This window comes from Grammomys surdaster, unplaced genomic scaffold, assembly GCF_004785775.1.
Source record: "Grammomys surdaster isolate TR1022 unplaced genomic scaffold, NIH_TR_1.0 126219, whole genome shotgun sequence".
In the NCBI taxonomy this organism is placed as follows: domain Eukaryota; kingdom Metazoa; phylum Chordata; class Mammalia; order Rodentia; family Muridae; genus Grammomys; species Grammomys surdaster.
This window is the reverse complement of record NW_021621022.1, coordinates 8,402,012-8,429,655: the sequence shown is the minus strand read 5'-3', so window position 1 is coordinate 8,429,655 and position 27,644 is coordinate 8,402,012. Positions and strand designations below refer to the sequence as shown.

General features: G+C 40.5%; 1 long non-coding RNA gene across 3 annotated transcripts; it reads right to left on the bottom strand.

Annotated features, from left to right (window-relative positions):
* Window positions 1-19,144: 19,144 nt before the first annotated feature.
* Window positions 19,145-27,601, bottom strand: LOC114613512. 3 transcript variants are annotated; one of them, XR_003710186.1, is made up of 3 exons: window positions 26,470-26,641; window positions 25,739-25,814; window positions 19,145-19,458 (listed from the first exon to the last, which is right to left on the bottom strand). It is a non-coding gene; the product is annotated as an uncharacterized LOC114613512 (long non-coding RNA). The 3 variants fall into 3 exon arrangements; XR_003710187.1 differs by lacking the exons at window positions 25,739-25,814; window positions 26,470-26,641 and adding an exon at window positions 27,141-27,601; XR_003710185.1 differs by lacking the exon at window positions 25,739-25,814.
* Window positions 27,602-27,644: the final 43 nt, after the last annotated feature.

The window sequence follows — 27,644 nt, the reverse complement described above, 5'->3', positions numbered from 1 at the left end:
TGTGTGTGTGTGTGTGTGTGTGTGTGTGTTTGTGTATGTGCCTTTAATCCCAGCAATCAGGAGGTAGAGGCAGGTGGATCTCTGTGATTTCAAGGCCATCCTGGTCTACATAGTGAGTTCCAGGACAGCCAGAGCTATGTTCTGAGACTCTGGCTTGAAAAAGCAAACCAATTATAACAAGAGTTTGAATTTCCATCTGTTGCAAGCCTTCAGATTTCCAGTACAGTATATCATTGAACAAACGTCTTCACATTTGCCTCAATTCACTTCTTAAACCACAACCCCAAACACAATTTTGTGGGGGGGGGATGTTTATTTTCAAGGAAGTATGTTGCTTAATGCCTGACATAATTCTGTAAGCTTTCTGGTACCCAAATAAAATATTCAGTTTGTTAAGAATCTGTAACTTTTGGTGCCAGATATGGTGGTGCACCCTTTGATTCCAGCACTTGGGAGGCAGAGGCAGGTGGATCTCTGTGAATTCAAGGCCAGCCTGGTCTACATAGAGTTCCAGGACAGCTAGAGCTACATAATAGAGGCCCTCTCTCAAAAAGAAAAAAAAAATCTAACTTCTGTCTAATCACCCGAGTTCTCCCTGATTGGCTCAGATGATGCCAGCATTACAAGAAGCAGCTAGAAGCTGTCTGGAGACACTGTGGCCTGCTGGCCTTTCAGGTTCTTAGCACAGATCCCACGAGGCCACAAAAGAGAGTTCATAAGCAAAGGCTGATGTATCACAGGAGATATTTGGAAACTGGATGGGGCTGTAAGTGGCCCATGAGAGGCCAGTGAGATCACGGCACCCTCTCCTAGGTGTTCTTGGTCTGTACCCCCAGGGTTAGGAGAGAGATAGAGCCTTAAGTCATTGCTCACTTCTGAGTCCTATGAGACATTCACTGTAGAGAACAGCCAGGAGGAAGAAGACAGACAGTGTATAGGGATGTGTTTGTAACTGGGACTGGCCACAGCTGACCAGAAACATATACCCAGATTAACAAGATAGTGACAAGACAGTGACATCGCACACTCCCTTGATTACCTCTGGAAGTAAATCAATGGTAAAGATAGAGGTAGGGAGATTTTGTATGCAACACCATGTATCCGCAGTTCTCAACCTGTGGGTCACAATCCCTTTGAGGGTTGACCCTTTCACAAGCGTCACCTAAGACCATCGAAAATACCAGCTATTTCCATAGCAATTCATAATAGTAGCAAAATTTCAGTTGTGAAGTAGCAAGGAAAATTATGTTATGGTTGGGGGTCACCACAGTATGAGGAACCGTTTTAAAGGGTGCCAGCGTTAGGAAGGTGGAGAACCACTGCCTTAGACCATGCTACATTCCTTCCCTCTGGTGTACCTGGCTTATTTCATCAGCATGATGTCCTCCAGTTCCAGCCATGTGCTGATGAATGGTAGAGTTCCTTCTCTTTACAGGGTGGAAATGAGCCAAATTACCTTTAAACACCAATTTTGATGATCTGAGTCTGTACCTGAGAGTAAGATTTCTGGCTACTTAGGAGTTCTACTTTCCACCTTGTGCAGAACCTCCATAATTTTCCTAATTCCCAACACTGGTGTATAAACACCCCTTCCCCCACACCAGCACTTTCCCATCCTCCTCTTCCATAATCACCACCACACAGGAGTCACACATCCTTTTAAAATGTTTTCTAAACATCTGGATGCTATTGTTAGTTTGTTACTTTGAAATTGCTTGTTATATCTACATAGAAATATGACTGCATTTCACACACTGGTCAGGTAGTGTATGAACTTGTTACATTTGTATATTATATTATATTATATTATATTATATTATATTATATTATATTATATTATATATAGATTATGACCTAGTTGTAGATTAGAGTTCTGTGTGCAGACAATTCTTTGTCTGAAACTAACATCTTGGTTCTCCTTTTCCAATCTTTAATGTCTTTTAATTATATTTCTTGTTTAATTGCCCTGGCTGAGACTCTTTAGTACAACATTAAACAGAAATGGTTAAACAAGTTGACATGCTTGTTTTATTCTCAACTTTGGAAGGAAAGTACCAAAAAATCAATATTAAATAATATTATCTGAGTACATATCTGCTAGTGAGATTTCTGGGTCATTAGGACGACATTTGTTGTAGCTTTAACATTTTTATTATATTTACTTGTGTGTGTGTATTGCATGCACACATACACATGTCATAGGGTATATGTGGTAGTAGGAGACAGTTTGTAAGTGTTGGTTTTTACCATCCATCACTTAAGTTCCAAGGTTCAGACTGACGTTACCAGGCCTGGAGGCGGTACCATTAGTCACTGAGTCATCTCTTGGAGCAGGCCCTCCCTGTGCAAGCCCTGGCATGTTTCCTCAGTCTCTGTGAGTCCATACGAACTTGGATCATATTGATTCAGAGGGCCTTGTTTTCTTGGTCCTCCATTCCCTCTGCCTGTTTCCACCTCATCTTCTGATGGGTCACCCGAGCCCTGAAGGGAGGGATTTGAAAGAGACATCCAGTTTAGAAGTTGGTGTTCTGAGGTCTCTCACTCTCTGTATCATGTCTGGCTGTGGGTATTTGTTCACAACTACCCCAGGAGGAAGCTTTTATGATGATAAAATATGGTTGAGCAGGACACTGATATTCTACGATATTCTACCTCTGATTCATTCTGTCAAATCTTTCTGATTTGTCACTTTGTCCTTTAATTGTACATCATTGTTGAAGATTAAAGGTGCATGCCAAGGGTGTGTAACAGAATGTCATTAGGAGTCATTTCATTCTTCCTTTTTTTTTTTTAATTTTAAGAACAGTATTTTGTTTTACCCTAGGTCTCTGTGCTATCTATCTAGTCTCTACTTTTGGTCATCCAAGCAGTGTTGGGTATGGGTTCCATCTGTGGTGTGGGGCCTTAAATCAAATCAGATATTGATTGATTACTCCCACAGCTTTTCCCCCCTCATTGCCTTAACATATCTTGCAGGCAGGACACCATGTAGATCAAAGGGTTTGTGTTTGGGTTGGTGTTTGTTTCCCCTTTGGTTGCATTCAGAGTGCCGTTTTGTACAAAAGACTGTAAAAGAAACTTTTATTCACCAGAGGTAATTGTCTCCGAGGCTTAATGCTGAATACGCTCACCTTTTCTAGTTCTTTCTGAACTCTGGCTGGCTTGTTCAACTCATCTGTTCTGGCTCAAACTCCTATCCAAACTGGCTTCTCTCAGCTTCAAACTGAATTGCTCTTCTTGGCCTCAAACTAACTCTAGGAATCTGTTTTATTTAACCTCTGGCTCCTTCTCATTTTCTGCTCAGTTCTGTCTTAACTTGCAACCTCTCTGTCCTGGTTAAACACCCCCCCCTTTGTGTGTGTGTGTGTGTGTGTGTGTGTGTGTGCTGTTCTTCTTCTACCTTTCTTTCTTGTGATGTTCTTCTGAGAGTTGGCCATATTCTACCTCTGATTCATTGTCAAATCTTTCTGATTTGTCACTTTGTCTGTCTCTTTCTATCTTAACTTGCAACCTGTCTCTATAAAACTGTCCTGGTAAAACTGCTCCCCCTCTCTGTGTGTGCATGTGTGTGTGTATGTGTGTGTGTGTGTGTGTGTGTGTGTGTGTGCTATTCTTCTACCTTTCTTTCCTGTGATGTTCTCCTGAGAGTTGGCCATATTCTACTTCTGACTCATTCTGTCAAATCTTTCTGATTTGTCACTTTGTCTGTCCTTTAATTGTACATCATTGTTTAAGATTAAAGGTGCATGCCAAGGGTGTGTCTGTAGTCCAATTGGATCACATAGACTAGAAGAACTTTGGATGTGATCCCTTGCCAGAGAAGCCATGTTTTTGGATTAAAATTCCTCTACAAAAGATGCTAGCATGTAGGTGAAAACTCTATGTAGGTGCTAGCTGGACTTCTCAATGCTCAATGAGCTATGTAGGTGTTGGTTTCAGCAATGGGACCTTGCTGTCAGTTTGTGGAGCACAACTTATAGAGTTGGCAACAGTCTGGGTTGTTTCCAGAGTCCCATGGAACCCCTTTGGCCAAGATCTTAATTAGATGTAACTCAATCGCAGTGCTGGCAGCTTCATATGTTGACAAGAGATGGCTAGTTGGGACTCTATCTCCCCCATTATTAGGTGATTTCACTTGAATTGCCTTCATATATGTAAGTATTTTAGGAAGCTTCTAATGTATAGAGTTTTCATACCTCACCCCTCAGATGGTCCTTAATTTTAGCTGTCCCTCCCTGTATTCCACATCTCATTTCTCTCTCCCTTCCTCTTCCCTCTTGGTCCTCTTATTCCAGACCTCTCCATCCACCCAGAACTATCTACTATATTTCCTTTTCCAAAAAAAAAAAAAACATATACCTGTAGTCTCCAGTCTCTTACCCTGTACCTAACCTCTGTGGTTCTATGGATTGTAGCTTGATTATTATTGACTTAATAGCTAATAGCCGCATATAAAGGAATGCATACTATGTTTGTGTTTCTGTGTCTGGGTTACCTCACTCAGGATGATTTTTTTCTAGTTCCATCATGTAATTTCAAATTTTGTGGTGTCATTGTTTTCATTAGCTGAGTAGTACTCCGCTGTGTAAATGTCCCACATGTTCTTTATCCATTCTTTGGGAGAGGGACATCTAGGTTGTTTCCAATGTCTAATTATGAATAGAGCAGCATGGTTGAGCAAGTGCCTTTGTGGTAGGATGAAGTGGCCTTTGGGGATATGCCCAAGAGTGGTATAGCTGGATCTTTAGGTAGGTCAAGTCTCATGTTCCTGAGGAACCACCACACTGATTTCCTAAGAGGCTGTACAAGTTTGTTCCCACCAGCAATGAATGAGTGTTCCCCTTACTCCACATCTTCAGCTGCAAGAGCTATCAATTGTTTTATTGATCGTAGCCACTCTGACAGGTGTGAGATGAAATTTCAAAGTAGTTTTGATTTGCATTTCCCTGATGGGTGGGATGGTGAATATTTAAGTGTTTCACAGCCATTCCAGTTTCCTTCACTGAAGAGTCTCTGTTTAGGTCTGTGCCGCAGTTTTAAATTGGGTTATTTGCTTTCTTGATATCTAGTTTCTTAAGTTCTTTATATATTTTGAATATTAGCCTTATATTGGATATCTAGTTGGCAAAAATCGTTTTCCATTTTGTAGCCTGCTGCTTTGTCTAAATGATAGTGTACTTTGCCACGCAGAAGCTTGTCAGTTTCTTAAGGTCCCATTTATTAATTGTTGAACTTAGTGCCTGTTCTATCAGTGTTCTGTTCAGAAAGTCTTTTCCTGTGCCAGTGAGTTCAAGGCTATTTCCCACTTTCTCTTCTATCAGAGTCAGTGGTATCTGGATTTACGTTGTGGTGTTGGATCCATTTTGAGTATTGTACAGGGTGGTAAGTATTGACCTATTTGGATTCTTCTACCTGCAGCCATCCTGTTTGATCATGCTATTGAGGATGCTGTCTTTTTCCTCAGTATGTGATTCTGGCTCCTTTATTAAACAAACAAACCAAAAACAAAAAACAGGTATCTGTAGGTCTATGGGTTTATATCTGCCTCTTCAATTTGATTCCATTGATCAATGTGTCTGTTTTTATGCTAAGGCCATGCTGTTTTTATTACTTTATTACTATAGCTCTGTAGTACAGCATGAAATTAGGGATTGTGATACCTTCCACAGTTCTTTTATTATTCAGGATTGCTTTAGCTTTCCTGTTTTTTTTTTAATGTGTGTGTGTGTGTGTGTGTGTGTGTGTGTGTGTGTGTATTTCCATATGGAGCTGAAAATTGTCTTTTCAAGATCTGTGAGGAATTGTATTAGAATTTTAATGGGGATTGCATTGAATCAGTAGACTGCTTTTGGTGGGATGGCCATTTTTACCATGTTAATCCTGCTGATCCATGAGCATGGGAGATCTTTCCATCTTCTGATATGTTCTTCAATTTCTTTTTCCGTGACTTGAAGTTTTTACTGTACAAGTCTTTCACTTACTTAGTTAGAATTACCCCCAAGATATTTCATATGATTTGAAGCTATTGTAAAAGTGTTGTTTCTCTGATTTCTTTCTCAGTCCATTTGTCATTTGTAGATTGAAGGGCTACTGATTTTCATGGAGTAATTTTTTATCCTGCTATTTTCCTGAAAGTGTTTACCAGCTATGGGAGTTTTCTGGCAGAATTGTTAGGGTGACTTATGCATACTATCATATTATCTGCAAACAAAGATACTTTTACTTCTTCCTTTCCAGTTTGTGTCCCTTTGATCTCCTTCAGTTGTCTTATTGAACCAGCTAAGACTTCAAAAGAGTAGACAATCTTGCCTTGTTCCTAATTTTAGTGGAACTGTTTTGAGTGTCTCTCCATTTGAGTTGATGTTGGCTATGGGCTTGCTGAACTCTCTTTATTCTGTTGAGGTATGTCCCTTGTATTACTGTCCTCTCCAGGACCTTTATAATGAAGAGGTGTGGGATTTTGTCAAAAGTCTTTTCTGCATGTAATGAAACAATCATATGGTTTTGTCTTTTGGCTTTTTATAGAGTAAATTATGTTTATTGATTTCTGTTGTTGAATCATCCTTGCATCTCTGGGATGAAGCCTACTTGATCATGGTGGATGATCTTTTTCATGCATTCTTGGACTTAGTTTGAAAGTATTTGAGTATTTTTGCATCTATGTTCCTAAAGGAAATTGCTCTGTAATTCTCTTTCTTTGTTGGGTCTTTATGTGGTTTGTGCATCAGGGTAAAAAATGAATTGGGCAATGTTCCTTCTGTTTCTATTCTGTGAACTAATTTGAGGAGTATTGGAATTAATTCTTCTTTGAATGTTTGGTAGAATTCTTGCTAAATCCATCTGATCCTGGTTGGCTGGTTGGTTGGTTTGCTGGTCTATTTGTTTTAATGGCTGCGTCTATTTCACCAGAGCTCACGGGTCTGTTTAAATTGCTTATCTAATATTGATGTGACCTTATTAAGTTGCGTGTGTTGAGAAAACTGTCCATTTCTTTTAGATTTTCCAATTTGTTGGAGTGCAGGTTTTTAAAGTATGTCTTTGTGATTCTCTGATTTCTTTGGTGTCTCCTGTTATGTCCCCCTTTTATTTCTGACTTTGTTAAATTTGATATTCTCTCAGTCTTTTAGTTAACTTGGATACAGGTTTGTCTTTCTTATTCATTCCTCAAAGAAACAATGGTTTCATTGATTCTTTGTATTGCTTTGTTGTTGTTTCTATCTTATTGATTTCAGATCTGAATTCCTTCATTTCTTCTTTTTAAAATTTTATTTATTTAACATGTGAGTGTTCTGCTGCATGTTCACCCACATGCTAGAAGAGGGCATCGGATCCCCTTATAGATGGCTGTGAGCTACCATGTGGTTGCTGGGAATTGAACTCAGGACCTCTGGAAGAGAAACCAGTGCTCATAACTTGTGAGCCATCTTGCCAACCCCAAATTTGTTAATGTCTTGCTATTCACTCCTTTTGGATATGATTTCTTGTTTTTGTTCTAGAGCTTTCAGGTGTGCTGTTAAGTTGCTAGTATGAGGTCTTAGTGCTGGGAATTTGCGTCTTAGAACAGCCTTCATTGTGTCCCATAAGTCTGGGTATGTTGGGTATTCATTTTCACTCAATTCTACAAAGTCTTTAATTTCTGTCTTTGACTCATTTCTCATTCAGTAGAGAGCTGTACAGTTTCCATGAGTTTGTAAGCCTTCTCTTGTTGCTGATAACCAGTTTTAATCTGTGGTGTTTAGATAGGATACAGGGTGTTATTTCAATTTTCTTGTATCTGTTGAGACTTGGATTTGTATCCAAGTAAGTGGTCAGTTTTAGGGAACGTTCTATGAGGTGCTAATAAGAAGGTATATTCCTTTGTGTTTTAGTGAAATGTACTGGAAATATCTATTAGGTCCATTTGGTTTATGATGTAGTAGATTCAGCATTTCTCTGTTTATTTAGGTTTTGTCTGAATGACCTGTCTATTTGCCAAAGTTGGGTATTGAAGTCTCCCACTATCACTGAGTAAGGATATTATGTGATTTAAGCTGTAGTGGTGTTTCCTTTACAAACTTGAGTGTTCTTGTGTTTGATGCATAAATGTTAAAATGGCAATGTCCTCTTGGCAGATCTTTATTTTATGAGTTTGTAGTGTCCTCTACCTCTTCTGACTAGGTTTGGTTTGAAGTCTATTTTGTCAGATATTAAAATGACTACACTAGCTTGCTTCTTAAGTCCATTTGCTTGGAAAATCCTTTTCCAACTTGTTGTTAACCTGAGGTGATATCTATTCTTGAAATGAGATGTGTTTCTTGGAAGTAGCTTCAGGATGAATCCTGTTTTTGATTCCATTCTGTTCTGTCTCTCTACTGGGGAATTGATATGATTATGCTGAAAGATACCAATGAGCAGTAATTGTTGATTCTTGTTATTTTGTTGCTGTGGGCTTCCCTGTTTTGATTTTGCTGGTCTGAGATTATTTAATTCCCTGTGTTTTCTTGGGTATTAACCACTTTAGTTTGAAGTTTTCCTTCTAGCATCTTTTGTAGAGCTGGATTTATATAGACAGATATTGCTTAAATTTGGTTTTATCAGGGAATATCTTATTTTCTCCATATATAGTGATTTAAAGTTTTGCTGGGTAGAGTATAGTCAAGTTATGCTGGGCTGGCATCAGTGGTCTCATAGAGTCTGCAGCACATTTGTCCAGGCCCTTCTGGCTTTTAGAGCCTCCACTGAGAAATCAGGTGTAATTTTAATGGGTCTGCTTTTATATGCTACTTTGTCTTTTGACCTTGCAACCTTGTAGCTCTTTTTTTTAAATCACCTTTAAAAAAAAGATTTATTTATTTTATACACTGTCGTTGTCTTCAGACACACCAGAAAAAGGCATCAGAGCCCATTACAGATGGTTGTGAGTCACCATGTGGTTGCTGGGAATTGAACTCAGGACCTCTGGAAGAGCAGACAGTGCTCTTAATCCCTGAGCCATCTCTCCAGCCCTACCTTGCAGCTCTTAATATTCTTTGTTTTGTATGTTTTGTGTTTTGGTTACTATATGCCGAGGGGACTTTCTTTTCCTGTCCAGTCTGTTTGGTGTTCGGTATGTACCTTTAGAGAAATCTCCCTCTTTAGGTTAGGGAGATTTTCTTCTATGATTTTGTAGAAAATATTTCTTGCACCTTTGATCTGAGATTCTTCTCTGTCCTATATTATTCTTAGATTTGGTATTTTCATGGTGTCCCAGATTTTGTATTAGGATTTTTTTTATATTTCACATTTTCTTTGACTGATATATCCATTTCTTCTATTAGTTCTTCAGTGCCTCAGACTCTCTCTTCCATCTCTTGTATTCTGGTGGTGAAGCTTCCCTCTGTGTTCCTGTTCAAGTTCCTAAGTTTTTTCATTTCCAGAGTTCTCTCAGTTTGGGTTTTCTTGATTTTTTTCTATTTGCACTTTCAAGTATTAAGCTGGTTTTGTTTGTTTGTTTGTTTGTTTTTCATTTCTTCCACTTTTTCTGTTTTCCCAGATTTCTTTAAGGTATTTATTCATTTCCTGTCTAAGGACCTCTATCATATTCATAAAGGCTATTTCAGGGTCTTTTTCTTGTGCTTCAGCTATGTTGGAATCCTCAGGGCTGGCTGTGGTAGCGTTACAGGTCTCTAGTGGACACATACTGTTCTGGCTGTTATTGGTTGTGTTCTTACGTAGTGTCTAGGCATGTGGAATTGGCAAGATTATTGTTTCTAGGTGCTGATATCTGTCCTTGTCTTTGTTGAGTGAGTAATTTGTTCCTTGGTTTCTGTTTCTCCTCTGGTCCTTAGGAGAGTGTGGTGGCTGTATTACTTGGTAGGATATTAGTCTGGGGTTCTGTTAGGTGTGGCCACTGGGAGTTCCAGGTAAAATGTGTTTCTGGGTATTGGGAGTTGATACTTAGGAATGGGGACCCATTGTGGATGGGGCTGAAGGGGCCCCTAAGAGGGAGGAAAGCAGGGTGTTCCCCCAGAAACTGCTTTGTTAGTCCACTGGAAAAGGCAGTAGAGTGAAGAGAGGCCACAGCAAAAGGTCTGCTGTGGGGTTGAGGATGAGAATTGGGGATTGGATTTGGAGGAGCAGAGAGAAAGAAGATCTACAGTTAGCCTACTTGCTTGTCTGGCCATAGTGCCCTGTATGTTACTAGGGAGTGCCTACTTGCAGTTGGAGGCTGGAATAAAGCAGTGGGGGGAGGGAGGCTGGAGTAAATGTTTTGCTGCAGAGCTGGGGGATTGGATCTGGAGACACAGAGGAAGAGGTGAGGATCTGTAGGCAGCCTACCGGCTTCCCTGACAGGAGTGAGTTAAGTCTTTTCTATACATTTATTATTTCTATGTCTAACTCAATTCCATTGCAGTTAGAGGACATAATTTCAATTCTTTTCAATCTACTGAGTTTTCAGTGCACAGAATTTGGTCTACCTTCATGAACAAATACTCTATATGGACAGAGTATTCTAGAAATATTTACTGTGTAGGGAGGTTGGTTGCTTTGTTTTATTATCCTCTTTCCTTGACTAGTTACTTTTTCAGTCACTTGTAAGTCATGGCAGTCTCGAACCACGGCTGTGTCTATTCCTCTCTACTTCTGTCTGTTTCTCACTCAAAATGATGAAGCTTGTTATTAGATACAGAAGTACTTTTGAGGGTCAGGTTACTCTTACAGACTGACAGTTTTGTTATTTTATATTCTTTATTTTTGCTTATGTCCCATCTCCAATCTATTTTCACATCAAGAAATCCTCCTACTGAATTAAATTATTTCTGTTATCATGAAGAGACAGTATTATTTAAAAGACAACTAGGATTAGTAGAAATAAATATTATAAACTCACAGCCAACTACTTAAAAAGTAAAAGAAGAAGAAGAAGAAGGAGAAGGAGAAGGAGAAGGAGAAGGAGAAGGAGAAGGAGAAGGAGAAGGAGAAGGAGAAGAAGAAGAAGAAGAGGAGGAGGAGGAAAAGGAGGAGGAGGAGGAGGAGGAGGAGGAGGAGGAGGAGGAGGAGGAGGAGGGGCTGGTGAGATGGCTCAGATGTTAAAAGCACTTGCTGATCTTCCAGAGGACCTGGGTTCAATTCCCAGCACCTACATGGTGGGTCACAAATGTCTGTAACTCCAGTTCCAGAAATAAATACATCTCTAAAAAATAGTTTTACAAGCTGGGCAGTGGTGGCGCGCACCTTTAATTTCAGCACTCAGGAGGTAGAGACAAGCAGATCTCTGAATTCAAGGGCAGCCTGGTCTACAGAGTGAGTTCCAGGATAGTGAGGGCTACACAGAGAAACCCTGTATCAAAAAACAAACAGTTTGACATAAAATGTTAATTAAAACCATAATTCCAGAAAAGGAGAGAAGTCAAAAGCAATAAAAGCTAAATGAAATAAGTAGAATATAACAACAACAAAGACTTGAATCTGATGATATCAACACCATTTTACACATAAACTATCTAAATATACCTTTTACTAGACAGAGACTACCAGAGTGAACTAAAAAACAAAATTCTACTATATGATGTCTCAAACAAACAAATAAACAGACAAACAAACAAACCCTCTTTAGAGACTAAGAGAGAATGGCTAGACACCACATCAGCACCAGTACTTAATGTCCTGATATGACATTTCTACCGAAGCTATTCCAGAAAACTGAAATAGCAGCATTAATTTCATACAATGAAGATTTTAGATTAGACAAAACTATTGAGGATAAAGAGGAGCATTGAGGATAAAGAGGGCAATAGAAACGCCAATTTTCAAAGATGTTACAAGTCCTAACATATGTACAGTACACCAAACAAAAGAGTAGTAAACTGTGGAGCAGAACCAGAGAGGACTTCGAAGGAGAACAGGTGAATCCAGTGCTGGAGAGTTGATGGAGACTCCAACACCCATCTCTTCAGAATGAACAAGTGCAGCTGGAAGAAAGTAAGACCTCCACAGCCAGATGGAGAGAGACAGCTGGACCTAACTGACATATCTAGAAGACTTCAAAACAGGATATGGATTTTTGTCAAGCACGCAATGAACACTCACCAAAAAAGACAACTTTTTGTGTCATAACATGTACACTAACAAAATTTAAAGAATAAACATTATAAAATGTATATGCTAAGATCACAATGTATTTAAAGTATAACAGTACAAAAGGAAGGTATAAGGAAACCTCACACATACTTGGAGATTAAACAGCACATTTCTAAATAGCACCTGGGTCAATAGAGAAGGTGCAACAATGAAAAAGGAAAAAAATCTTTAACTAACATAAGAATATGGTGAAAACCTAGATTCATTCCCACTAAAATCAGGAACCATGCAATAATGTCCACTTAGACCAGTCCTATCAATGATACTGGAAAGGCCCAAAAGGAAAGGAAATAGAAAGATATAAGATACATACTAGGAAAAAAAGAAACAAAATTATTGTCAACAGATGGCGGGAAAAGAATGTTGGGGACATGGCTCAGTTGGTAGAAGGCTTGTTGAGCGACCGTAAGACTCTAACTTCAATCCTTTTGACAGTTTGTGGAAAAATAAGGAAATTGATGATGCTGGTCAGTTGCCTTTAGAGTCTCTGGATAAGTTGATAAAGGATAGGAATGAAGTCCATGATAAATTAACCAACTTCTAGCGTCTCAGAATAAGATGAACAACAACAATAAGCTCAGTGATAAAACTGACCGACTCCAAATCCGCATAAACAGTCTAGAGGTTTCTAAGTGTGCCCTGGAAGAGAATCTTCTCTCCAGCAGCTGCAGAGCCCAAGGTGCAGAAAGTCAAACTAAAGCCCATATTATAATGTTGGCTGAATTACAGGGAAAATTTGAGTACCAGCCTTGGAGGGTGTCAGTGGTTAAAGTAGGGACATTAATGTTGTTTTTTTAAAAAAGGAATCTTGTAACTTGTGTTACAAGATGGCATGATGGTTTGTATATGCTTAGGCCAGGGAGTAGCACTATTAGGTGTGGCCTTGTTGGAGTAGGTGTGTCACTGTGGGGGGTGGGCCTTAATACCCTAGACTGGAAGCCAATATTCTGCTAGCAGCCTTCAGATGAAGATGTAGAACTCTCAGCTCCTCCTGCACCATGCATGCCTGGATGCTGCCTGTACTCCACTGCAGCTGCTGTTCTTGGTGGTCATCTCATGGTACTGGCATCCCCCAAACACTGCTGTCTTCTGCTGCCACTGGACTGCACTTTCACAAATAGCCTCTCATAGGCTCTTTTCATGGTGCTAAGCCTCAACTTCTCTGCATGACCCCTTCAGTCCTAGGCCTTCAACTGCCACTCAGGCTGCACTGTCAACAATGGCCTCTCCTGGCCTCACCCAGTGCCAAGCATCAGCTGCTACTCCTTCATGTTTCAAAACCAGTATCACCTGGGTGACTCTTATACATTTCCAAGTCTGGTCAACAACACGAGGTACAACTGTGGATGCCTCTAGTACACAGCTTCTCTGTGCTCTCAGGAAACACTTCCCAGAAGATTTCACCTCAGTGATGCTGGTCTCTTCATAATCACTGCTAATTTCTTAGCTCCAGTGAACCAGCATCAATCATCCCAGTAATGCAAAGGTTTTGCTTTAGTAGTTCTAGTATCTTGTTAATCACAGTTGATTCTTCAGCCCCAGCTAACCAAAAGCACAGAATCTTTACAATCAAAATAGCAACAGTCCTGATAAGAGTCTCTAATCTTCCCTCTGAAATTTTATAAGGCAGGCCTCCATCATTTGCACTGTGAACTCCATAGTAAATTTTATGGTGGCATGACTCATAGGGACCCTTGATACTAGCTAAAGAATAACTGTACACTGGGGGAATGTAAACAATCAGAATTTCTGGGGTCTATTGGATACCAGTTCTTAATTAAGACTGATTCTTGGAGATCTCAAGAAATGTTGTGGCCCTCCAGATAAACTAGGGGCTTATGGAGGTCAGGTGATTAATAGAGTTTTGGCTGAAGTCTGACTCACAGTAGGTCCAGTGGGTTCTTGAACTCATTCTGTGGTTATTTCCACAAGTTAGTTCCAGAATGTATAACTGGGATAGACAGATTTAAAAGTTGGCAGAACTCTCGCATTAGTCCCCTCACATGTGGGTGAGGGTTGATATTGTTAGGATAAATGGAAGTCTTTAGAGTTGCTTCTGCCAGGGAAAATAGTAACTTCAAAACAGTATTGCATCCATGGAGGAACTCCAAAAATTAGTACTACCATCAAGGACTGGAAAGATGCAGGGGTGGGGGTTCCCACCACATCTCCCTTTAGCCCTTCTATCTGGCCGGTGCAGAAGACAGATGGATCATGGAGAATGACAGTTGACTGTGAAACAGTCAATCAAACAGAGATAGGGACTCTGATTTCAGTGAAATACTGGATGTGGTGAACTTACTTGAGCAAATTAACACATCTCCTGGTACATGGTATGTAGCTATTGATCTAACTAATGCCCTTTTCTCTACATCTACTTATAAGACCACCAGGAACAATTTGCTTTCAGTTGGCAATGCCAGCAGTATACCTTTACAGTTTTGTCTCAAGAATATATTAACTTTCCAATCCAGTCACAACTTAGAAGGGATCTTGATCATCTGTCTCTTCACAAAATATCACATTGGTGCATTATATTGATGATATTGTGCTGACTGGGCCAAGACAGCAGTAGGTAGGAACCACTTTGGACTTTTTGGTAACACATATGTGCATCAGAGGAAATAAATCCAACCAAAATTTAAGGGCCATCTACCTCATTAAAATTCCTAAGAGTCCAGTAGTATGTGCTGAGGAATACAGAGATATTCTTTCCAAGGTGAAGGGTAAGTTATTGCATCTGGTCCCTCCAACTACCAAGAAAGAAGTACAATGTTTAGTAAATCAATGGCAGATAGAGATGCTATTTGGAGCCTCTGGCAGGCCCCTATAGGTGAATCACAAAAGGGACCCTTTGGATTTTGGAGCAAGGCTCTACCATCATCTGCAGACAATTATTCTCCCTTTGAAAAAGACAGCTCTTGGTCTGCTATTGGGCCTTAGTGGACACTGAATGTTTGAAAACGGGCCACTAAATTACCATGCAATCTGAGCTGCCCATCATGAGCTGGGGATTATACGACTCACCAAGTCATAAATTAGGATGTTCACAGTAGCAATTCATTATTAAATGGAAGTGGTATATATGTGGTTAGGCTTGAGAAAGTCCTGAAGGCACAAGCAAGTTATACAAAAAAGTTTCTCAAATGTTCATGATTTCTACTCTTGTTATAATGCTATCTGCTGTCAAGCATGCACCTATAGACTTATGGATGTGCCATGTGATTGGCTGACTGAGGAAGAGAAGACTAGGGATGGCTTACTGACGATTTTATGTACTATACACCCAGAAGTGGACAGCTGCAGCATTACAACTCCTTTCTGGGACAACCCTAAAAGACACCGGGGAAAGGAAAGTTTCACAGTGGGCAGAACTTTGGGCAGTACACATGGCCATGCATTTTGTACTAAAGGAGAAATGGCCAGATGTTCATTGATTCATGGGTGGTAGCCAATGGATTGGCTGGATGGTCAGGGACTTGGAAAAACCATGATTGGAAAACTGGTGCAAAAGACATCTGGTGGAAAAGTATGTGGATAGATGTCTCCAAATGGGCAAAGGATGTAAAGATACTTATGTCCCATGCAAATGTTCATCAAAAAAGTTCAATCGTCAAGTAGATAGGATGGTGTACATTCTGTAGACAGCCTTTCCCCCCAACCATTCCTGTCATTGCCCAATGGGCCCATGAACAAAGTGACCATGGTGGCAAAGATGGGGGTTATACATGGGCTCTCCAACGCAGACATACACTCACCAAGACTCACTTGGCTATAGCTGCTGCTGAGTGCCAGATCTGCCAACAGCAAAGACTAACACTGAGCCCCAGATATGGCACTATTCCCTGGGGTGACCAGCCAGCAACTGGGCCACTTCCTCAATATAAAGGGCAATACTTGGTCTTTACTGGAGTGATACTTTTTCTGGTTATGGATTTTCCTTTCCTGCATGTAATGCTTCTACCAAGACTACTATCCATAGACTTATAGAATGTTTTATCCACTGTTATAGTATTCTGTGGAACTGCAAAAGGCAGCCTGGTTTCTGGTTAAGCTAGATTTGAAGCCCTGGTGACCCTGAAGGGTCCCCTGCAAGGGACAGTAGGAGTTTGCCCATGCTCCCAGACTCCAGGCTCCTGTCACGAGGCTGCAGCCCTCCATAGATTTGTGTCTTTCAGTGATGTAAGGGCAATGCCCCTAGTAGCCCCTTCATAGGTAGAAAGTGTGACCACAAGTAACGTAGCCACAAGACAGATCTCCAAATTAATGAAGTACCTAAAGGCCAGAAGGGCTTAGCCAATTAAGCATTCCTTCCCAGACACTCTTCCCTGCAAAAGGTATTTAACCTCAGACCCACCCTGAGAAAAGGGGGTATGGTTTCTCATCTACTTTCTGCCATGACAATAAACATCCTAAAACCATAGACTGATGCCAGGCAATGGTGGTGCATGCTTTTAATCCCAGCACTTGGGAGGCAGAGGCAGGTGGTTTTCTGAGTTTGAGGCTAGCCTGGTCTACAGAGTGAGTTCCAGGACAGCCAGGGCTATACAGAGAAACCCTGTCTCGAAAAAACAAAACAAAACAAAACAAAAAAACCCACCATGGACTGTTTCTTTTCATCAGAATCGACCATGGGGAACAATGAAGAAGGCCTTTGCCTGCAGAGCTGCCATCGAATCTCCCACAGAAGACCTCTCTGTGTTCCCAGCCATGGCGATCACCAAGCCAAGCCAAACTGCTGTGATGAGCCAAGAATTCTCATCCCTGCGGGGCGCAGCTTGAGCTTCTCTCCAGGTCTCCCCTGTGGCCATGGGCCAATCCAGCCCATGGGCCCCACTTCGTTCTCAGCCCTTTCACAGTGGTGCCTGGGTGCCCAAGAGCCTGAGAACCAGAAGGTCTGCCAGGAGCCACAACAAACATTCCGTTGAACTAGAAGCTCAGATTTCCCCCTGGTCACTTTAGGCTTCTGATGACGTTAAGACAACAGGCTAAGAAAGGAGTAACAGTGCTAGGAGGAGTGATAGATCCAGATTACCGAGGGGAAATTGGATTGCTGCTCCACAATGGAGGTCAGATAGTTTACATCTAGAGTGCAGACGTTAAGGAGGTCTCTTGGTGCTACAAGTTCTGTAATTAAAGTCAATGAGAAACTACAGCAGCCTAATCCAGGCAGGGTGACAACGGGCAGAGATATTCTCATCAGGAATGAAGATATGAGTCACTTCTCCAGGAAAAGAGCCACCACTCTGTTGAGGTCCTTGCTTGAGATGGAGGATATACAGACTGGGTAGTAGAAGGTGATTATAAATACCAGCTAAGGCCATGTGGCTAGTTGCAAAAAAGAGGATTATAATTGACATGAATGTTTGTAGAAGTGAGGTCTGGTTCTTCCTCCTAGCACTATGCTTGCAAAAATAAGACTCAGGCTCAAACTATATTTACAAATACCTTGATCATATAGCTAGGCTCTTCTCTGACTAGATCATAACTTAGGTAACCCAATTAACCTAAGTTAATTTTGCCACGCAGCTGGTTACCTGTGCTCAGGTACCATGTGTCTGCCTCCTCACATCTTCCTGGGTGAATCTCCTGCCTGGCTCTATCCCAGAATTCTTTCTCCTCCTGGATATTTCTTCTTCTATTTCCTGCCATAGGCCATCATATTTATTATTGACAGGTGCCACATCCATACAGACATAAGATATTTTCTCTACAAATGCTTCTGCAATATTTTTTTTTTTTTTGGTTTTTCGAGACAGGGTTTCTCTGTGTAGCCCGGGCTGTCCTGGAACTCACTCTGTAGACCAGGCTGGCCTCGAACTCAGAAATCCGCCTGCCTCTGCCTACCAAGTGCTAGGATCAAAGGCGTGCGTCACCACCGCCCGGTGCAATAATTGTTAAGAATGTATTTATACAGATATTTGTATTTCCTTTCCTCAATTTCTTTATCATGTGGTGTAACATCAATTAAGAGAATATCAATGGTTATCTAAGTTTGAGATACTAAAAGAATGTCCCTTAAGGGACATTGTCACCTCTTGTAAATTTATAATGTGTTTGTGGTAGTACAAGGGCTAGTTAACATCATGGTAGGTGCAGTTATGGCCTGGTTTAATATATAATGCATTTTCAATTATACATGGGATAATTAAATGTCTAGTCATTATTATGTCCTGGTTATTGTTTTCATTTGGAAATGAAACATGACATAAGCAGATAAGATTGTATGTTAAGCTGACAAGGGGTGGAATTGTGGTGGTTATTTTTGATTGTCAACTTGACTACATCTGGAATTAATGAAAATGGAGGATTTCTGCTTAACTTGAAGGAGGAAGATCTACCTCTAATTCAGATCTTTGAGGTAACAAGACACACCTTTAGTTCAGATCTTTAATCCAGACCTAAGCTGGGCCATGCCTTTTGCTGAAAGCCTATATAAGGACATGGAAAAGGAGGCTTATGTTCTTTGCTTGTTCTTGCCTTGCTAGCAAGTCCATCTTTCACTGGCATGGGGCCTGTTCCCTCAGGATTCCAGGACACACTGAAGACCATCTGAGACTTCCAGCCTCATGGACTGAGAAACTACTGGACTTTCTGTTCATAACCACCTATTGTTGGATTAGCCTGTAAGTCATTCTAATAAATACCGTATATGTATTCATTCGATAAGTTCTATAGAGAACCCTGAGTAATATACCCAGAAATATGATGGTTCCTACCCAGAGACCCTGATAATCATGATGAAACTCCAAATAAAAATTCACTGGAAAAGTGGAAAAAAATGAGGTGGAGAGCTGTTGAAGAAGTCATTCAGTGAATGACTCTAGCCTTATACATGTGCATACATAATGTATTCATGCCTTTACATGTGCACATATGGACATGCACACATATACATACAAAGAAAACTCCAAGACGCATCATCGTCAATACAAAACTGATACCAATAATGGGTAATAACAGAGTCTCAGGATTCATTGTTTATGAAAAAGAACCAATACTTCCTCATATACCAACAGTGATTCCAAATAATCATTTCTCTTTCTTTTTAAGAAAATAGAATATCTTTTATTCCGTGTTTGACAATTCTTGAATGTGAGCAGTGCATCTTGATCGTGTGCACCCTAACTCCTTTCCCCTTCTCCCCTTCTCCTTTCTGCTTAATGGCCTCTCCTTTTCTGGCTAATAGCCTGCTGAGTCCGATCGATGCTACCTGTTGGAATGCAGACTTGAATTTGTGCAGGGAGCCACAGCTTCAGAGAGTTCATGAGTGCAACTGACATGTCCTGAAGACAGCATTTCACAGTGCTCCTCCACATCCTCTGGCTCTTCCATTCTTCCCCACCTCTCTGTCGATCTCTGTGTATAGAAAACACCCAGAGAACATTAGGAATATAAGCAGAATGGATCCAGGGCCTATAGCCACCATAAGTGTTTAGCTTCCTTCCTAAAAATGCCCATGAAAAGTTGTGAATTGATTTTTTTTTGTTATTGGCAGGTGTTTTGTATATGTATGCTTGTGGGTTAGTGTTCATGTGGGTACATGTGTGTATATGGCTGTGTGGACATTCCATATGTGTTCATGTGTATTGAGGTCAGAGGCCAATTGTGGTGGTGTTTCTCAGGAGCAATCCACCTTGGGTTGGTTTTTTTTTTTTTTTTTTTGAGACAGGGTCTCTCATCAGCTCAGAGCTTACCAATTTGCCTAATATGATGGTTTGTATATGCATGGCCCAGGAAGTGGCACTATTAGAAAGTGTGGCCCTGTTGGAATAGGTGTGGCCTTGTTGGAGTAGATGTGTCACTGTGGGTGTGGCTTTCAGACCCTCATCCTAGCTGCCTGGAAGTGAATATTCTGCTAGTAGACTTCAGATGAAGATGTAGAACTCTCAGCTCTGCCTGTACCATGCCTGCCTGAATACTACCATGTTTCTGCCTTGATGATAATGGACTGAACCTCTGAACCTAAGCCAGCCTCAATTAAGTGCTGTTCTTATAAGAGTTGCCTTGGTCATGATATCTGTTCACAGCAGTAAAACCCTGACTAAGACACCTAACTACCAGTTAGCCCTGGGGATTTACATGTTTCTGCCTCTGTGGTGGTAAAATTGTAAGTTTGTGCCTCTGTACCTGGGTTTTTTATGTGGGTTCTGGGACTCAAACTCAGATTGTTATGCTTGCATGGCACCCACTTTACAAACTGAGCTGTCTCCTTATTTCCTACAAAACTTGTTTTGGTTTATTCTTTTTTAGATTTACTTTGTGTCTGAGTGTTTTGCCTGCATGTATGTATGTGCAATACTTGCATGACTGGTACCATTGAAGGTTAGAAGAGAGCCCATGGAACTTGAATTATGGGTGGTTGTGAGCCACCATGTGGGTGCTGGGGCCTGATTCCAGGTCCTCTACAGGAACAACAAGTACTTTTAACCACTGAGCTGACTCTCTAGCACTGTTGTTTAGTTTTTAAATTATTAAGATGAAGTGATGGCTTCTAAGTCCCTTACACTAAAGAATGACTTGAAGGAGATGAGGAAGAAGGAAGATATCGATCTTTTATTGTTAAACTTATCAATAATAAATTATTTTAAATTGTGAGTGACTGTGTGTGTGTGTGTGTGTGTATGTATGAGTGTGTACTTGTCTACTTGGGCACAGCATGCCACAGTGTAAGTGTGGAGGCCAGAGGACAACCTTGTTTGAGATAGCTGCCTGGCTTTATGTAGGAATTTGAACTCAAGTCCTACTGCTTTTGTGGCAAATGCTTTTGCCCACCAGGTCACCTTCCCAGCCCCATACCGAGATTTTAAGTGGGTAAACTGGACAGCCAAATGTCTTCTGTGCCGTTCTAGAAAGTCAGGGTTATGAGTGGATAGACAGTGATAATGGTTTGGACACAGCGAAAAAGAAGCAGACAATTTCTTCCAAGCTTTTTCTAACTGTCCAAACATTAAGAGAATTTAATTTAGAAGCTTTTGAGTTCAAAATAGCTAAGAAAGAAATAATACATTCATGTAAATAAAAATACAGTTGTATTTTACCTAATATTATACCTAATATAAATATTATTCCTAAGTAAATATTCTTATGCTATAAATTATAGGCTTTCATAGATTTTTTTAAATCAAATGTTTAATTAAATTCATCCGGCCTTCCAGTCTGGGCCCGAGTACTGAGCAGATCCAGGGTGGCAGCTCTGCACCCAATCTCACAAAACCCAGAGGAAGCAGGCCTCCCAGGAGCTCTAACCTGGGCAGTATCTTAGGTAAGGAGACAGCAACACCCACCCCAAACAGGGAGTCACTGGGACCCACTGGGACCCAGGAATTCACTCTTGGCCCAGAGCACTGGTTCCTTCCTGCCTGCACCCGAGCACTGAGCAGATCTTGGGCCCAAGCTCTAACCCCAGTAGTAACACTGACCCCACACAGTTCTGACATAACCAAGCTAATAGGAAAGACAGACTCCAGTCAGAGACAGGGCTGGTAGCACTAAGGAGATCCAGATGGCGAAAGGCAAGTGCAAGAATATAAGCATCAGCAACCCAGGGTACTTGACATCATTAGAACCTAGTTCTCCCACACTAGAAAGTCCTGAATTCCCCATATCACCAGGAAAGCAAGATTCAGATTTAAAATCACTTCTAATGATGATGATAGAGGACTTTAAGAAGGACATAAATAACACTCTCAAAGAATTTGAAGAGAACACAGGTAAACAAGTAGAAGCCCTTAAAGAGGAAACACAAAAATCCCTTAAAGAATTACAAGAGAACACAACCAAACAGGTGAAGGAAATGAACAAAACCATCCAGGACATAAAAAATGGAAGTAGAAACAATAAAGAAATCACAAAGGGAGACTACCCTGGAGATAGAAAATCTAGGAAAGAAATCAGGAGTCATAGATGCAAGCATCACCAACAGAATACAAGAGATAGAAGAGAGAATCTCAGGTGCAGACGATACCATAGAAAATATTGACACAGCTGTCAAAGAAAACGCAAAATGCAAAAAGTTCTTAACACGAAACATCCAGGAAATCCAGGACACAATGAGAAGACCAAACCTACGGATAATAGGTATAGATGAGAGTGAAGATTCTCAACTTAAAGGGCCAATAAATATCTTTAACAAAATAATAGAAGAAAACTTCCCTAACCTAAAGAACGAGATGCCCATAAACATACAAGAAGCCTGCAAAACGCCAAATAGACTAGACCAGAAAAGAAATACCTCCCGTCACATAATAATCAAAACACCAAACGCACAAAACAAAGAAAGAATATTAAGTGCAGTAAGGGGAAAAAGGCCAAGTAACATATAAAGGCAGACCTATCAGAATTACACCAGACTTCTCACCAGATACTATAAAAGCAAGAAGATCCTGGACAGATGTCATACAGACCCTAAGAGAACACAAATGCAGCCCAGGCTACTATACCCAGCAAAACTCTCAATTACCATAGATGGAGAAACCAAGATATTCCACGACAAAACCAAATTTACACAATATCTTTCCACAAACCCAGCATTACAAAGGATAATAGTAGGAAAGCTCCAATACAAGGAGGGAAATTATACCCTAGAAGGAGCAAGAAAGTAATCCTCTTCCAACAAATCAAAAAGAAGATAGCCACACAAAGATAATTCTACTTCTAATAACAAAAATAACAGGAAGCAACAATCACTGTTCCTTAATATCTCTTAACATCAATGGACGCAATTCCCCAATAAAAAGGCATAGGCTAACCGACTGGATACTTAAACAGGACCTAGCATTTTGCTGCATACAGGAAACCCACCTCAGTGACAAAAGACAGACACTACCTTAGAGTAAAAGGCTGGAAAACAATTTTTCAAGCAAATGGTCCTAAGAAACAAGCTGGAGTAGCAATTTTAAAATCTCTAGCCCGAGAACACAAAGGGAGGGACACATGGCTCCACCTGTATAGGTAGTTGAGGGTGGCCTTGTCAGGCATTAGTGGAAGCGGAGGGCCTTGGTGCCTAAAAGTTTGGATTCCCTAGTGTTGGGGAATTTGAGAGCAGGGAGGCAGGAATGGGAGGATGGTGGGAGCACACCCTCATAGAAACTCCCAGAATTATATGGATTAGACATGACAGAGGCAGGCCGCCAGAAGACTAGATTCCAGAATTCAAACAAAAAATTACCTTAATACTAAAATTTGTTTTGAGAATTGTATATTGCAGAATACACAGCCTTGGTGTATCTACTTATCAAGCAAGCTGAGGAGACCTGCTCAAACCTCTGATGTCCTAGAATCTCAGCTGGATGCAGTGAAGACACAGATGTCAACGGCTTATCAATTTACTCTTCCCTCCGCCCCCTTCTAATATCTCAATGCCCATAATTAGCTTGAAGAAGTTAATGAAGAGTCGGCGCCCCTATTCCCTGGGCTTGGAGACTGAGGTGGTTAATACTGGGTTGTCTTTCTAGGGAAAAGTAGTGGTTTTGTTGGAACAGGGAGGAATAGCTAGGATTTATTGCATAGCCATAATCTATTGGTAGAAATCTGTATAATTGTTATTAAGCTGAAGTTATAATTTCTTAAATGGTACAAAATTTACTTTGATTTCAAATTTAAGGTTTTCATTGGTATGAGTTATTGATATAAAAGTGAGATTAATATTGTTACTCTCATAGGCATTCTGCCTATATAACACATTTAGGAATACAAGGCTTAGACTCAATCCTTCTTTAACTTTTTTAACTGATTTGAGATGGTTAGCCTGTGAGTTAAGGGCCTATAGCAAATTCATGGCTCTGAGTTTATTGTTAGGTGTTTTCTATATTTTATTTAGAAATAGCTGAGAGGAGTTAACAGACAACAGTCCAGATTGCCTTACATGGATAGTTGGTTTTCAAAACGTCAGAAGTCCACAGAATTGACGTTACAAACATTTCTGTATTAATGTTCATTTTGATTAGAGACCTGTCTGCTCCTGACAGCTTTCTGTCTTGGATTCTAAGAAGAAATTGAGCATCTTTGGAGTTACTCCAGTTGTGGTGAGACAGCCACTAGGCAAGAATTGCCTCTATTCATCTACAGACAAACTACTGTCCAGAAAAGAACACATTTGCAGAATAGCCAACTTATTATATCTGCCAAGACAGAGTAATCAGCCCTTAATAATTCTGCATTACTAGGTCTGTCAGATGATCCTGGGCCAGAAGGCTGAAGATCGGATGCTCCAATGTTTTGTAGTATAGGGACTGTCCAGGTGTTCAGCAGTCTCTATAAACTGGCTAAGTTTTAGAAGCTATGCTTTGTGCTTCCCATAATTTCAGTTAATTCAGTCATTCTGGATTTCTGACGGAGTTGAAGACTTATAGTCTCTTAGCCAACCCCGGCTATTTATTTTGAGAGAAAAGATTTGAGAGGATGATTTTCAGCTGACATTAATTCTAAAGCCAAGAAAAAAGCCAGGTTCAGAACTAAGTCTTTTAGTTAGGAGAGATGACAGAGGTTCTGGTTAGTCAACAAAATGATGGACTGGGTATTAGGTCTATCTTGTACCTTACTGATACAAATTGCTATAGTTATGCTCTAATTGTATTTTCAGAAAAAAGTTTTTTTTTTATTTTAACAGGAAGGGTGATATGTAGGAGGAGCTAAGGAGGGAGGAGTAAAGAGAGGAGGAGGAGAAGCAGAGGAGGAGCTAGGAGATGAGGGGGGGAACATGGAGGCGGGTGTTCGAGTGTCTCTGCCAGTCAAAGGTAGTTGGTATATCTAGGCTGGGTATTGGATTACACTTCTGATTGTATGGGCATCTTGTTATTGAGCATTACCAAACTTATAAGGCCTTTGATTAACATTTTAAAAAAAGTAAAAAAATAAAAAATGCCTATATATATATATATACATATATATATATGTATATATATATGTGTGTGTGTGTGTGTGTGTGTGTGTATGTATATGTATGTATATATATTGGTTACAATAAAGAAGAAATTTTAATGAAAACTAAAAAAAAAATTCATCCATCTATCCATTCCACAAACGATCCCTAGGATGTGCTTAGCACTCTGCTAGAAACAAATATGATTAAAATCACAGTCCATGTTAGCAAAGGCACATAAGCTAGCAAGAGAGACACACATTGTCAGAAATTTAGAGAGTGGTGTGGCACTTAATACACAATAAAGAGGTATTAAAGGTTATAGAATGAGAAACACAGAACAAGAAGAACAGGAGATGCTAGAACAAAACAAAGGTAGGAAAGCTTCCAGAATTTTATGCTGGCACCTGCATAAGAAGTCTGGGGTCTCTATAAATCCCATAGGCAGTGAATGTTTTAATTCTCACTTTTTCATTTGTGTAACCCTAAAGGCTGTGAATCCTGACTTAGGTACTAGTATTAGAAATAAGTGGACAAAACTGGAGGGCTTGAATATTTCTATGGAAATGAAGAGGACTCCTGACAAGAGGGAGCAATGACCTGGAACATTCTTAAAGCAGAGTGAAAATGTGTGAAGCCTTGGGATGTCTGTGGAATCGGATATATCTAATGTCTATAACGTCAGCAAATAAATATCCCCTCCAGAGCAGATTGAGACTGTGTTCTTCAGTCTCATGGCAGAATCATGTCTTAAAGGTCAGTTTTAGAGACTTGTACCCATAGTCCCTGGCTTCACAGATTCTGCTCCCAGGTATCTCTTCAGCCTCCAGAAGGTGAAAGCCAGCCGTACTGCCTGGAAGGGTCAAATGAAGTGGAAATTTCAGATGTAAGCAGCCCCAGATACAGCATTTTTCTCTCCTGTAATTAGTTCACTCCTTAGCTGGTTTGAGAAAACTTAGTTTCTTTTGGTACACAGCTGATTTACTGGGCCTGACAGGTAGCACGGTACAGATTTGTTTTACTAGATTTAATATTTGTAGCTCAGCTCTCTCCCTCCCTCTCTTCCCTGACTTTTCCTTCCTTCTCTCTCCTCTCCACTTCTCTCCCTCTCTCCTCTCTGGCTCTCATCTCCACCTGATTCAGCTTCCTCTCCTGTAAAAACAGGTAAAGTGGGAAAACTTACCTTACAAACTATGAGAACTATAGCGAAAGCATTTGAAAAAGATCATTAAGTGAGATATTTTGAACACACTTTGAGACATAGATATCAATTGGTACACACATCATATAACTAAACAACCCTTTTTCTCCTTCAAAATGCTTATTAAAATTCATTAAAACTCAGTGCTCATGAAAATTTACCTTAACACTTTTTCAATTACTCTGAACCCGGAAACTCATCACATTTCCTTCAGACAACCCTTTAGGAAATACTAGTGTATAAAGGCGATTATTTAACAGAAATTACTTTTCCCTAAGCCAAAACTAATTTTCGCTTTACTTTTTACCTTTTAAATCAACAGGTTTTTTTTCACTCTTTAGATTGTCTGTTTGCTTGCTTGATGTGTCTTTTTAAAATCAGTATATTTCCAGGCTGGATCTGTAGTTAATCATCAATTCTAGGGCAGAGCTCAACTAAAACTGCAATTCTACAATTCCGGGGATCCGACTCCCTCTTCTGGCCTCTGTGGGCACTGCACGTACGCAGTGCACTTGCACAGAAGGAAGCAAAACATTCTTAAATACACGGTATTTATGGGAACCATTACTAACCTACACTGTTCTGCTTCTGTAACCCGAAGGGTTTCTGCTCCCCGATCAAACAGAGAATCCATGGTACTATACCTGTGTCTCATTTTTGTTAAAAGTTTATATTAAAAGTCCTGTCATGATTGCCAAAAGCGACCGCGTTAACGGAAGTACGGAACCAGTGGTTTTGCCCTTTATAAACCTGTCATTAACGGTCAGGGCCGTCTCTCTAGACTTGTAGTTACAAGAGTGCGTGCCCTCGGCCGGGTCTGTGTAAACTTCAAATTCATAAAGAGCTCGTCCCAGTCTCCTTTTGAGTGAGACCGGTACGGCTGTAACACTACCACCACCACAATTTATTCTCAGCACTGAACAGATTTTGTGAGACTCTTCAAGACTGAAAAGTTATTAAAGAGTAAGGTTTAAGTACCTTTCAGTCCATAAAGTATTTTCTGCAGTAGCGCTGTCATTACAAGACACTTGCATCGCTGTCTGCCCCCTCCTTCGAGGAAGCAGAAGGGTCGGAGACAGATGCTCAACTGGCAGCCAGGGCAGCTGGAGCTTCAGATGAGAGTTGGAAAGATACTGGCTTTTAAAAGGACCTGGCAGAATATGAATTTTCAAGAGAAAAAGGGCACCCCAGAGCAGAAAGAAAGTGATAAGAAAGCCTGTCTGTAGCCCTAAAAAATGTTACGGAGCTTTTCGGACCATTTTTGTTATCGGCTGATATTCTAGTGAAAGGCAGGTATCTTGGACGTTTGTTTAATTTAAAAGTCTCTAGGTTAGGAGCGCTAAACCAGGTCCAAGGTTTGAGTTCCACCTGCAGCTCCCGTAGCTCCAATCTGGCTAACGTTAAGCCCAGACCACCCTGGGAAGGTGCAATTTGATAGCCTCTCTAGTGTGCTTCGCCAAACTCTATGGTTGCGGCGCACGC